Source organism: Myiozetetes cayanensis, unplaced genomic scaffold (assembly GCF_022539395.1).
Source record: "Myiozetetes cayanensis isolate MyiCay16 unplaced genomic scaffold, myiCay2020 scf28, whole genome shotgun sequence".
Classification (NCBI taxonomy): domain Eukaryota; kingdom Metazoa; phylum Chordata; class Aves; order Passeriformes; family Tyrannidae; genus Myiozetetes; species Myiozetetes cayanensis.
The window spans coordinates 3,187,602-3,201,641 of NW_026087499.1; the positions used below are offsets into that span (position 1 = coordinate 3,187,602).

A 14,040-nucleotide genomic window follows, 5' to 3' on the forward strand; every position below is an offset into this window, starting at 1 on the left:
AAGACTTTTCTGGTCACACCATTAAAGAGTCTCATCAGCGCAGAAACACTGGGGGAAAAAAACAAAAAAACAAAACAAAAAGACCTATTCTTCCAGTCAGTGTTTCTAAACAACTAAACATCACATTAAAAAAATAAGACTAAAAAAGACAATCACTCTGAAACACAGCCTGGTTTTGTCAGCTAGTGAAGATTTTAAAATTCAGATGCTTGCATTTTACTTGTCTGCCATTACTGGCAAATTAAAGCTATGAACAAATGCTGCGTAGGCAACAAATAATTCTACTAACATGCCAACAATCACTTTAATCTCTTCCACTTAACAACTCATGAACCTTTTATGAACATAATCTTCTAGAAGGTAGCTGGTAATACAAGATAATCCCAGGACAAGTTTAATTAAAAATACAAACTACATATAGCTCCATGCTCACCAACTCCTTCACGCTGGAAGAGCAAGAGTGGCTATTATTAATAGCTCTGTTAATCTGGCAAACTGAAGTGCACAGAAACAGGCTAAAGAAGCCTCCAACAGACCATTTCCCACTGGAAAAAAAAAAAACAAGCAGTCCTCACAAATTCTAACTCGTTTTTAATAGCTGAGCTAAAGCCTGCTTGCAGAGTTATGGATCCCACTCTTACAAAGAAAAATCCAGTCCAAAATTATTCATTGTTACGGGCTACAATGGCATTAATCAGAAACAAAATTTTAAAAAAAGCCCCTTTCCTTCAAGAAACATAGAATTTGAGTCAGCTGGCTGTCAGATGGAAGTCAACACAGATTTCATTTGACTGCCAAGAGCTTTATTTGACTGGACATAAAAGACATTTGCTATTTTTAAACGCACCTCGTGTAATCGTTTCAGCAGAGCCCTGTAATTCAGACTGGGGAGCTCCTCTCACATTCAAAAGCTGATCAGGAGACGGGTCTTTACAGTTCTGCTTAAGGCTTGGCCTGTTTCCAACAAACACAGTTTGCACTCCCCTAAATTCTCCTAAACCCAGACAGAAACATTTTAAAGTGCCTGAGAGCCTCCAGAAAGGTTTTTCTGCTGCCCTTGACCAACTGCCTCATACCTGTGGCAGGTAAGAACTGGTCCAGGCAGCTCCACACCGGCCACACAGCGGACACTCCAGAGGTTCTGGGTGTGTCCAACCCTCCACTACCCTGACTACCAATAATGAAGTACAGAATTTTGCTCTGCCATGTGGTGCCAGCAGTCAAACCTGTCCCAAACACAGGGCTGGCATCTGCCCATGTCCCACACCTCAACCACTTTCTCACCTCCGACACCAGCTGTGTCATCCTGAGCATCACAGTCACTCCAAGGGGAACTGTCTGTAACGTGGATGAGTAAATCTGTCCCTAATGATCCCTAAAATAACTCTCCTGACACAGACACAGACTGAAGTGATGTGGAGGTGAGCTGTGACATCCTTGTGGAGCAGCACATTCCCCAAACCAGCAAGTTTTCCACATTTTTTTTTTCTTTTGGATGAGCCCACGCCATGGTGAAAGGCTCTTTTCACACCAAGAAAATAGCAAGAAATCCCACGCTGCAGAAAGGGGGAAAAAAGTGCACAAGCAAGCAAAATTAAACCTTGTGATCTACACAGATTCCTTCAAACATGTTTCAGCTCTGACACTTCACTGAGAACTAAAGGCACAGCAAATATTTTTGCCTCCAACAAGAGAGCATCACATTTGAGGCACAGCTGAAGGAGTTACCACTACACAGAAATGTGGGTTTCCTCAAGCTCAAGATCATCAAAAAAAGAGCCAGACTATACAAGGGCTTTGTCTTTTCAGGAATATACTCAGCTAATCCTAACAGACAAATGTAATTCAGATGGATATGCAGCTCCTGGAGGGATCAGGGACCGGTGCTGTTGCTCACAGGGAGTTCTTTCACATTTGGAAAGTGGCTCTTTTAGATGTAACAGCATTTACAGCTCCCTCCTCTTAAACGATGTGATGCATTTTATTACCCAGGGCTACCCCCAAATGTCAGCATTTCTGCACACTCTTCATCTCTAAGCAGTTTCTCACTGATGTGAAGCTTCCAATTCAGACCCCAGAGCACTCAAGGTTTGTTTTGATACCAGTGGCTCCAGAAAAAAAAAACAAACAAAAAACACACCACCACAAAAAAACAACAACAAAAATCAACCCTAAAAATCGTACCGTGCTATAGAGACAACACTTCCAGCCCTCCCTGACAGCCAATTTATCTGCAGTCCAAATTCACAGCTAATCAAGTCACCAGAGCAAGCACAGCAGCCACGTGCCACGCTCGGCAAGTTCCTCCTGACAAACACTTAACATCTGCAGGCTTCTGAAAGCCCAGACATTTCTCCACAGCTGCAGAAGTCAAACTGTGCTATGGATGACTGGCCCCTGAAGTCCTATTTCTGCGAGCAGGAACTGATGACCTGAGAACTGTTCACATCAAGGAACTTAAGCAGCAGCAATCTCGAAGGGATGTTTTTAAGTGCTGCTCCCGAATAGGTTCTGCCCACCAAAAAAAAAAATTAAAAAATCTGCTAAATAAGAAATAGAAATACATAAGAGAAAATGTAGAAATAGAAATAAATAAGAACAACCTTCTGGCTTTCCTGAGCTTTCTAATGGGTGGTATCACCTCTGTCCACCCTCAGAGGTTCATTCAACATTTATAACTCCACCTCTGTGCACTTGAGAGCAAAATCCCAACTCCATTCACTTGAAGGAGGGAGAGGGAACATTACTCAGAATGAATTCCCAGTATTGATTGAGGACTGTTCCCTGGTTGAGCAAACAGTCAATTAGTAACAGGAGGGACACCAAACACAGGAACTTTCCACCAGTAATGCCCAAAACCACCCTGCTATCACACACCCCACCACACATCCCTCCTGCTGAAAGCACAAGTGAGCAAACCAGGGGCAAGAAGTTACACTTGGTTATTCCTACAAAGCTTATTTTAAAGGCAAACTTGATTTGGAACAAGAATTAGAGCATGAAACGGTTCTGAGAGCCAAGGAAAACAGCAAGCCAGAAATTGATTCTAAAAACTTCAAGGGAAGAAAAAAAAAAAAATCAATATAACTCAAATTTGACAGCGAGCAGAACAGGCATTTAAAAAACAATAAGAATAATTTCCATTCAATACCAAAGAATTAGATATTTTCTCCAGCTGCTGGTACCAGAAGATCCTTAACTACTTTGCTATGGACCAGTAATACCAAATGGATGCTGCTGATACATCGAGACAAATAATAAATGCAAAGATACAACATCAAGTTGCCAGCAGAATTAGCCTTTGAAGAGAAGGGCAACCATGTCTTAAATGAAAAGGTACAGTGAGAAAGGGATGATCTGCAGCCACATGGCCCAGAGTTCAGTGGTGCTGGGATGCAAATAAACCATTATTTATATGTTTTGAGAGCATTAACTACCCATTTCATGAGCACTGCAAAAGGAAATGTGTCATGTTTAACTGAGTTAAACACACATTTGCAGATTAGCAAAGTAAACAGATATAGAAAATTGGCACTTTCTTATTGCTTAACAACTGTAAAACTTCCTGATAACGATGACAAAGTACCCTCACACCTGTTTCATCAGCAGAAAAAAACCACAATTGCAGTGAGTTATTCAGCTGAAGGTCAGGCAACATGTTTTTTTTTGGGGTGGTGGGGGGTGTTTAAGTGTCTGGAGCACAACCCAAATATTGTGATACCAAAATGTAAATTCCTGTCAGGAATTAACAACGTGCAGTCTCTCCAGTCTCTCTTGCTGTGTGCTTGTAGCGTGACCCTTGATCATCTCCAGGAATTAAACACGTGACCTAATTATGATATCTTTGGGATTTAATGCAGGATACATGCTTGGTTTCGAAGAGAATGTCACAAACAAGAGGCCTCACTGGTTAATAATCCCCTGTGTCCACCCAAGAACACCCAACGTGAGGGCTCCAAGCAGCCCCAGCTGGGAGTCCACGTAACCATCACGGCCACTCGGAGGACTCCACACACACAACAGTAATTACTTCCCACCTCTTGCTGAACTCGTACTTTGGGACAAAAGCTGTGGAAGGAGTTATTTGGTGAATAATCAGTGCAGGGCAAGAGAACATTAATTGCAGCAGGGCTGCAGAGAGAGCAGTGAGGGAGCCACGGAACACGGGAGGAGCCGGTTTCATTCCTCACACATTCCAGCCGTGGAGAGAGAAGCATGCATTTACACAATAAACCCCAACAATAAAAGACTGGGGCCATTCAACACCAAGACAAGCAGGAAATAAGAATCAAATGACTTTTTCCAGCCAGAAGAATGAGCAGATATGCTGTTTACAGGCTGTTTTACAAAGCCGGCCCTGGAAGGTGAGCTGTGACAGTGGCTGAGGCTCAGAGAAAGAAATATATCCTCAAACACTCAGCTTAATCATCAAAAAAGCAGAGCAGGTGGGATGTCAACGTCTACAGGAGGGAAACGGGCATAATTATGAAGGAAATCTAGGCAGAGGTATAAAATAAACAGGTTACATTTGTACTGAGCTGCCAAAGGACATGTGAGATGTAACTGAGGGTGCCACTGATAAATCAAGCACCTCCCTAAGCACTGCTATAGTAAGAAAATAAAGAAATAAAGCTTAAGATTACCAGACTACCTGCACCACTATCCTTTCACCTACTGCCCTCCAATATCTGCAAACTCTGATGAAGAATTCAAACAGCAACCAGAGCAGCTCAGAAGAGAACTTGGATTCTGCCTAAGCTTCCCCTCAAGGGCAAGGTTCCCCTGATTAACCACAGATACAAGGGGCAAATCCCAGCAGGATCTCAAAAAAGAAAACAAAATGAATTCTACTTCCCTAAAACCATGCCCATTTCCATTTTGCTCCCAGTAACAGCAAATAAACCCGTGTGTGACACAACAATAACCCTACAGTTTAAGTCGTATTACAAATTCAATACATCAGAAATTAAATGCTCAGCCTAAATTAGCCTGAGGGTAAGCCAGTTTACCTCCTGGTGACTTCCTAGCTGGGCATTTGATTCACAGAAACCTTTAAGTGTACAGAGAAATAAGTTTGTTGAATCACTGAGTGAAGTTTCCCATCTTAAGGGTTCACATTAGAAGGCAAGTAACACAATTCAGTGGTTTAAGGAGCAGTCAGAGGCAGGTCTATTAAGTTTCATGAAAATGAATGACCTTAGAGACATAAATTAGATTTCCTGCATCTCACTCCCAGTTTGTAAAAATGAGGATTAAGTGTCTCCAAGTCTCCTGCACCGACCTCATTAGAAGATCTTCAATGGAGACGTCCCTTCTGAGACAAAAGGTACCACCCTGGCACAGCCACAGCAGGTACCAGAAGGACACACAACTGTTGTTCAACTGGGTGTGTTTTGTTCACCTCAAGCACGAAACAACTGCTCTGTTGCTTAATTCAAAGCCAATCTGAAGGTCCTGATTGCCTGGACATGCTGATTTTTTACTGGGTATTTTCTCAGGGAAATGCAACCCTTAAAGCACTGGAAATTCCGTGATGTGCAGCACTTTCTTCTTCCATATTCATGACACTTTTCATTTTAACAAGCATGAATGAAGACTCCTAAATCAAGGAAAAGATAAAGAGGCATTTTAGCATCAACACCATGTATTCCAGTCCCTCGTGGATGTTGGCATCAGCAGACTACTGTCATATACACACTTGTTTAAGAAGATTCATAATCCTTAAACACATATATTTAATAGCTTTGATATTTAGCACAAAGCTGCTGATCCCCTCACATCCTGTAATACAGAGTTAATTACTAACTGAATTTGCCATTTTCCTCAAACCAGGGAATAAACTGGTTGCCAAAATAGCGAGCTTTGACAGGAACCATCAGAGTCTGGTTTAATTCTCTGTTCCACCACCCCAAAGCACTCAAGTCTAGATCCTGCTGCTTTATACAGCACCATGGGATTGTTGTAGGTTTGAAACACAGTGTAGTCTCACCATATATATATATATATGTACATCACTAACAATCCCCCCTGCCCCTGATAGATTCCCCCATCCCTTCCCCTACACACATTCAAACTACATGATTCCATGTGCAGAATTCCAGAGTTTAACCAACAATACCTGCCTAAGAATCTAAGATATAGCACTTGCAAAGTATCAGAGATCAAGTAAGATCCATCATGTTTTAGTCCCCTAAAACGAATTAGGCAAAGTCTAAATGAAGACCCATTTGTGCATTTTTTAATTCCCACAAAACGATTTTGGCAAACTTTAGATGAAGATCCATTTGTGGGAGAATTGGTGTGAACACACACACACAGAGTTCATGGCAAACCAAACAAAAGCCTGTCTGAAAACACTACCGGTGATTTCTCACGAAGAAGAAATTCTGCTCCTTGATGTTTTTATTTGTTTTCAGTATAATATATAACAGGAATGTTTCCCCTTTATATATGCCTGCTCCCAGACCAGCTGACACTCACAGTGCTCCAAAAAAAAGGAGGAATATCTGCAGGAAGATGGGCCAGGTGCCCAATAAGCTGCCTGTTCCACCCCAAACCCGGTGACCACACGGAAAGGACCATGAAGGAGACACTGCTCATCACACACAGAAATCTTTATTAGCACTGGATGACACCACTTCCTTTCTCCTCCTTTCACCCAGTTTCTCAGGGAAAACAAACTTCCCTAATTCACCTCAGTCCCCTTCCTCCCCCTCCCCAATTCCTTCTCCTCTCATTCCATGCCAGTAACTTCTGGTGTGTAATGAACCTCCAACCAGCCACGTCCATCCCAGCAACAACCAGCATTCCTCAAAGTTCTGTGCGAGCCAGCAGATGGGGAGGAAAAAACTCCCTAATTAATTACATCCCCAGCAAGGCATGGCCAGACACAAACCAGCCTTTGGAGTTTTGCTTGGCAGCCACAGCCGTGTTATTTGTCCCCTCCACTGTTAGGAAGAATAGGGGGAAAAAGAAGATTTAACTGGCAACAGGGATGGAGGGGGCAAATTTCAGGACCTACAAGCTCTCGTCTTGCAGAAATACTAAAGGAGAAACTTCATTAGTCCTGCTGGTTATGAAAATAAATTTACACTACAGCCTTCCCTAGAGAAGATCAGGCAACATCCATCACCATAAAACAGAAATCCTGCTGCATGTTTGGAACAGGCCAACGCTGACTCTCAGTCCCAGGGATTAAAAATACCATGCTAAGGGGTTTTTCATTACAGATTAAATACACAGATTAACTAAGACTTCAAAATTCAGGAGCACTCATTTTCTTCCCCTTACCCTGAATCTTATAACAGTGAACTAACCTCTCATTTGTGTTCTGTAGGAAGAACAAAAGACAATCAACACGTTCAAAGAATTGCCCATTTTTCAATAACTCAATCATCCAAATTTACTTTTTAATCTATCACATTAAGCCAATAGCTAAACTGATTGCATTTTCAGAGCTGCACTTCTGACAGAATTAACATGCCAAATAAATCCTTCATGTCTCCAACTCAGAGAAACACCATCAGCTTTTGAGAGGTGCATTCCATGGACACGTTTCTAAGAATTCCACAGAAAAAGGTGATTATTATCCCCACTGGGCACAGAGGGGGAAGTGATGTTTGTATCCAAGCCAGTCTCACTTGTCTCTAGGTCAACCTACAGTTCCAAACTAACAAGGCATTTGCATCAAAAAAACCCAAAAATAAACCCCAAAACAAACGCCACAACACCTTTTGAAGCAGGAGCAGCCAGCTAATATTTCCATCTGTGTGTGTTTTTCAGTCACTTCCAGCAATTCCTTGCCCCTGCAGACTTGTAAAAGCAGAGGGAGCCAGGGCAGCATTCATATCTTGTTTGCTCCTTTGTTCCCCCATCAGCCTCTCTGAAAGGAGCAGTTGGGCACAGCCACCAACATTAGCAAAGCTTGTGTAAAACGCTGCTGGCAAAGGCGCAGCCGGAGCACAATAAAGCCTTGTGGATCCCGCTCCCAGCACCTCCTATCGCTCCCAGGAGCGCTCGCGTTTTCCCGCTGGAAAAGCCATTTCCCGAGCGCAGCTGATCACACTCCACCCCGTGCCAGCCTCACACACCTCCCAGTTCCCCACCCTTCCACATCAGTTCCTGCAAAGCTTCGTTGCAGGCAGGTTTTTTTTTCTTAAAAAAAAAGCACATTAAATAAACAGGTCTCCAATCAATAGGGGTTTTGTTCTGTTATGGTTCAAAGGTAGGTTTCTCTTGAAATACACCGTATTTTAAGCCTATTGATTTAACTTTAAGCTCTGAGCTGAAATCACAGAGTATGCATCCCTTTAAGTCAAACGGGGTGATTTGTCCGGGCCTCGTGCAACTGTAACAACTGCAATATTTAGCAAAACCAGAGTGAAAAATAGCTGAACATTAAAAATAGCCGGCCTAGCCAGGACACCATCCTAAAAAAACACACCAACCTGCACATTAGAAACTTAACAGCTGGTTGTTTCGAGCTTGTTTGGTTTTTTGAATAGTGAACTCCAACCCCAACCACCCCTTTTTTAATTCATGTAGTCGCTCCCTCATCTCATTTCAGGATCACATAATAACTAATTGTTTTCCAATTGCCACTGTTCCTCTAAACTAGCAATTAATCACAATTCGAGCAGTGTGCTCATACACCAACACCAGCGAGTGTGATGTTCCTGGAGCTCGCAGTGTCCTTAAATATGGCTCATAATGAAATCAAAGCTCCCCTCAGGCCACCTCAGTGTATGAACAGCACTGCTGAGAGGACAACACACCTTCTGCTGTGCCATTACACGGCCACTGGCACAGCCCTGCTGAATTCTGCGTGCTCAGAGCACACTTGCTTCCCTCCCACTCCCCAAAGTGAAATAACTCCTTTATGGGCCAAACACGGCTAGAACAGAGGGATGCATTTTGCAGCTGTGACAGTAAATTTACAAAGGTGTCAGTAAAGCGGATGGTTATTAAACTGCAACGTCAGAAGGACAGTTTTTTTCCTCACCTAAGCTGCAATCTGCATTAACAATTATGGAATCACAGATTTGGAAGGGACACACAAGGATCATCCAGGCCAAGCCCAGCTCCTGGCCCTGCACTGACAGCCCAACAAACCCACCCACACTCCTGGAGCTCTGGGGCTGTGCCCACTGCCCTGGGCAGCCTGTTCAGTGCCCACCACCTTCTGGGGGAAGAACCTTCTCCTGAGAGCCAACCTGACCCTGCCCTGGCACAGCTTCATAAACTGCCCACACCACGTCTCTTAATGTTCATGAACACGGTTGGTTATTTGCCTTTTGCTGTGGCAGCACTGACTCCATACCCACAGCTCCCCGGGATGGACTCTGCATGCAAACAACTCCCACCCTAAGGAAAAACAAGTCCCTGGATGTAAAGAAATCATTCTTTTTTTTTTAAATCCAGCTACTTAATTACTGGTTAAGGCAGATCTGTCTCTTCCCAGTTCCATTCACCTCTTCTGCCCCAGGAATGCCTCCTATTTTGAAGAGCTTTGTGCAGATGGAGAGTTATCCCTCCCTCTGTCACTCCACAGCACAAATTCACGGGGCACAGGAATCTCAGAGCCACAGAGAGGCAGCACAAGGATCTCACTGTACCTCTGGGAACTCACACCACAGCATTCCTGCAGACAATAGCCCACAGGGGCATTAGCACTGGCCACACCAAAGCCATGGGAGTGGGAGAAAAATACTCAAGAAAAGATTTCTCAACCCAGAGGCAACCACCACGTGTTATTCAGGTAAGGAAAATGAAGTCATTTACCCCAACTGCACACTGAAGTCAGCTGAAGAGTCAAAAACAAAACTGGGAGGCCTCATGATTAAACCACCACAGTCACTGTTTTTTATTTTCCACAGGATCCAGCACACTGGCAACTCTTCCTCAACACCCACACGTTATCTTTTCACCCACTCCTGCAGACCTCGCTATCACCAGCCAGCTGAAGTCACCAGTGAGCTGACTGAGATTTTACCATACCCCAACAACCCAAAATCTCAACCCCTTGTGCATCAGTCGCTCTTTCACAGCCTCAATACACACACCCCAGTCCTGCAAGGACTCCATGATCCTTATGGGGCCACTCCAGCTCCACATACCCTACAATCCTACAACCGGCTTTGGCCTTTCTAAAGCAGCTGCTGTAAAAACAAAAGCCCTCAACACTCACCAGGAAAGGAAACCACGGACACACCGAAGCCAGCTCTGCACATTTCCTCTCGCTTTTGCCACTCCACTGCACTTATGTGACCTATCCCCCCCCTCCTTGGGGGCAGCTTTCCCTGCACACACCTCCGGACCAAACAACCCACAGCCAACACACAAACCTGGAAGGGAGGGCAGCGATTCTTATTTCAGGCCGGCTGGGGTGGTTTGTGTTTTGTTTTTTTTGTGGTGTTTTTTTTTCATTTGGGAGAGGGAGGGGAGAAGGTGGAACACGAAAGAAAGTTGCGAGGGGTTCAATGGAGTGCACTTCCGAGTCTCACCTCATGTGCTCCCTTCTCCACATCCACTCCCAGACAGCGAGCGGAGGAGGGAGGAGGAGCACAGAACATACACAATGTTTTGGCGCCCTTTAGCTTCTAATTTACTATTTCCTTTTTTTTTTTTTTTTTTTTTTTTTTTTTAAATCGAGGGACCAAAAAGGCCGTGCTGGGGGGAGGAGGAAAAGGCAGAAAACGCTTCTCCATCCCGATCTTTCGCTCCTCCGAGGGGGGAAAAAAAAAGAGGCCGTTGTGCGAGCGAGAGCACGGTCCCAAACACAGCGGAGCTCAGAGAAGAACAATGAGCTCCCAGCCCGGGCATTGTGTGCATCCACCTCCTGCTCGTCCCTCCAGCCCTCGGCAACCACCGCGCAGACCCCCCCAAAATCACCCGGACCCCCAAATCAACCCCGCTCCACAATTTATGGGGCGAACCGGAGGAGTAAAACCCGAGATGAGGCGTATTTACCAGAAGCGCTTTTATTATTAGAGAAGCGCTTTCCACGCCTCTGAACCACCATGGATTTCTCCATTCTAAATGTGTACAAAAAAAAACCCACCACCATAACACCCAAAAAAACACAAAGACCCATCAAAAATGTTTGCCTGGCAATACCAGAACGACAGGGAAAAAATGAAACAAACAAACAAACAAACAAACAAACAAACAACCAAACGTTGTACATTGCACATTATTCAAAAACGTGGGGCATGTGCCTTTCACAACCAACAACTACTTCTTTTGACACAGCGTTCATTTTTAGCCGGTTAAAACCCACATTTAAAGAGCAGACACGCTGCCTGAATCATATCACTCCTTCAGGTTTGTTCCAAAAAAAAAAAAAAAGCATTTTTATTACACTCGAGCAGCGAGGACGAGTGGCTGAGGCTCCTCAGCTCAGCTGCACGAGCAAAATAATATCTTTGATTTCCATAACTGGCCGAGGCAACCCAGGAGTAAAAAACAGCCACCAAAACAGCAGCGCAAAAAACCCTCCCGAGCCCCCCAAATCTTCCAAGAACGCCAGTGCTTCGAGGAAAAACCCGGCATAGGGAGCCAGCAACCCAAAATAACCGCGAGCAGCCCGTGAAAATAAATCCAAGGGGCAAAGGCACCTCGACAATGAATCACATTGTTTTCCTCCCAGCAATTGCTCGAGCAGCCACTTGCAGCAAAGGAAGCCTCCAATGTTTTCCACCTCCTACTACTTTTCCTGATTCTGGGCATCTTCTTTTCACGCTTCAGGAAGGAGAAAATGGGAACCAAACAAAACAAACATACCACGAAAAATTAAAAAAAAAAAAAAGGAAAGAAAGAAAAAATAAAACCCCACCCCTTCCTATGCTACTGAAAATGTTGTGATTAAATCCATTTGCATAAAATCTTCGTTTCCCAGTTCTGTACCCGCACACACGAAAACAAGTGTGTGCCTTTTGAACAGCTCACTGGATTTTTCTCTGAACCATATGGATGTTAGTCATATATCACGGTTATTTAGAAGGTTCACAAGTTGAAAACCTTTCTCCGAGAGCATTCTCTCTCTGCAGAGCATCAGGGGCAGGCGTTGTACATTGCACATTATTCAAAAACGTGGGCATGTGCCTTTCACAACCAACAACTACTTCTTTTGACACAGCGTTCATTTTTAGCCGGTTAAAACCCACATTTAAAGAGGAGACACGCTGCCTGAATCATATCACTCCTTCAGGTTTGTTCCCCAAAAAAAAAAAAAAGCATTTTTATTACACTCGAGCAGCGAGGACGAGTGGCTGAGGCTCCTCAGCTCAGCTGCACGAGCAAAATAATATCTTTGATTTCCATAACTGGCCGAGGCAACCCAGGAGTAAAAAACAGCCACCAAAACAGCAGCGCAAAAAACCCTCCCGAGCCCCCCAAATCTTCCAAGAACGCCAGTGCTTCGAGGAAAAACCCGGCATAGGGAGCCAGCAACCCAAAATAACCGCGAGCAGCCCGTGAAAATAAATCCAAGGGGCAAAGGCACCTCGACAATGAATCACATTGTTTTCCTCCCAGCAATTGCTCGAGCAGCCACTTGCAGCAAAGGAAGCCTCCAATGTTTTCCACCTCCTACTACTTTTCCTGATTCTGGGCATCTTCTTTTCACGCTTCAGGAAGGAGAAAATGGGAACCAAACAAAACAAACATACCACGAAAAATTAAAAAAAAGGAAAGAAAGAAAAAATAAAACCCCACCCCTTCCTATGCTACTGAAAATGTTGTGATTAAATCCATTTGCATAAAATCTTCGTTTCCCAGTTCTGTACCCGCACACACGAAAACAAGTGTGTGCCTTTTGAACAGCTCACTGGATTTTTCTCTGAACCATATGGATGTTAGTCATATATCACGGTTATTTAGAAGGTTCACAAGTTGAAAACCTTTCTCCGAGAGCATTCTCTCTCTGCCGAGCATCAGGGGCAGGCAGCAATAAAGAAATAAACAAACAAACAAACAAAACCCCGAAATACAATAAAGAAATTAAATAAATAAATCAATGAATAAAATAAATAAAGAGGTAAAACACAGAAATAAAGGGACGAAGAGAAGACAAAATAAAGAAATAAAATGAAGACATTAAAGAAATACAGAGATGAAGAAATAAGGAAATAAAGAAATAAAATAAAGAGAGTAAAACGGAGGAAAATAAATAAAATAAGGAAAATAATTAAAAGAAATAAAAATAAAGAAACGAAGAAATACCTTGAGAAATAAGGAATTACGAGAAATAAAATAGAGATAAAGAGATAAAATAAAGAAATAAAGAAATAATTAAATAAATAAAAAGCCAAACACACACACACATAGACCAAACACAGCCAGACCCAGCACCCAGAACTCCGACCAGGGACTTTCTCCCCCCTTCACCCCCCAAAACACCCCCCCTCCAATCCCCCCGAATTCCCGGCGGAGTTCCCTCTCCCAGCGCTCCCTCCCCTCGCCCCCCACGGCTCCAGCCCCCGGATTCCCTGGATAACAGGGAAGGGCCTCGCGGCCGGGCACAACAAAACCCCCCCGAGCCCCCCACCCACCTCTGCGGGCTCTACACCATCCGCGGCGGCTCCGGGGGCGCTGCCGGGACAAAGCGGCGGCGGCGGCGGAGAACAAGAAGGGGTGGGGGGGGGACGGCGAGCGAGCGGCGCTCAGCAGCGGCAGCCCAGGGGCATCTTCCCGGGGAACAAGGAGGGGATGGAGGAGGAGGAGGAGGAGGAGGAGGAGGAGGAGGAGCGGCCGGTGCGGGCCCCCTGCGCCGCCCCCGCCCGGCCCTGCCCTCACGCACGGCACGCACGGGCCGGGCACGGCCGGCGCCGCCGCCCGCCCCGCAGTGACGCCGCGCGCCATTGGAGGAGGCGCCACGGGAGGGCGGGGCGGGCCAATGGCGGCCGCCGATGGAAGGGGGTGCGGGGAGCGTGGTGAAGGCGGTGCGGGCAGCGGGCACAAAGGCGGCGGCGCCCGGACACGGGGGGTGTCCCCCCTGCCCTTCTCGCAGCCCCTTCTGGCCCCCCCTCCACCTTCTAACCC

General features: G+C 45.0%; 1 protein-coding gene across 1 annotated transcript in view; it reads right to left on the reverse strand.

Moving 5' to 3' along the window:
* RERE (arginine-glutamic acid dipeptide repeats) overlaps positions 1 to 13,680 on the reverse strand; it is a 192,125-nt gene extending 178,445 nt beyond the window's left edge. The window contains exon 1 of the mRNA XM_050322215.1: positions 13,551 to 13,680. The gene's annotated coding sequence lies outside the window, so the exon portion shown is untranslated. The remainder of the gene's footprint in view (positions 1 to 13,550) is intronic.
* Between the last annotated feature and the right edge of the window lie 360 nt (positions 13,681 to 14,040).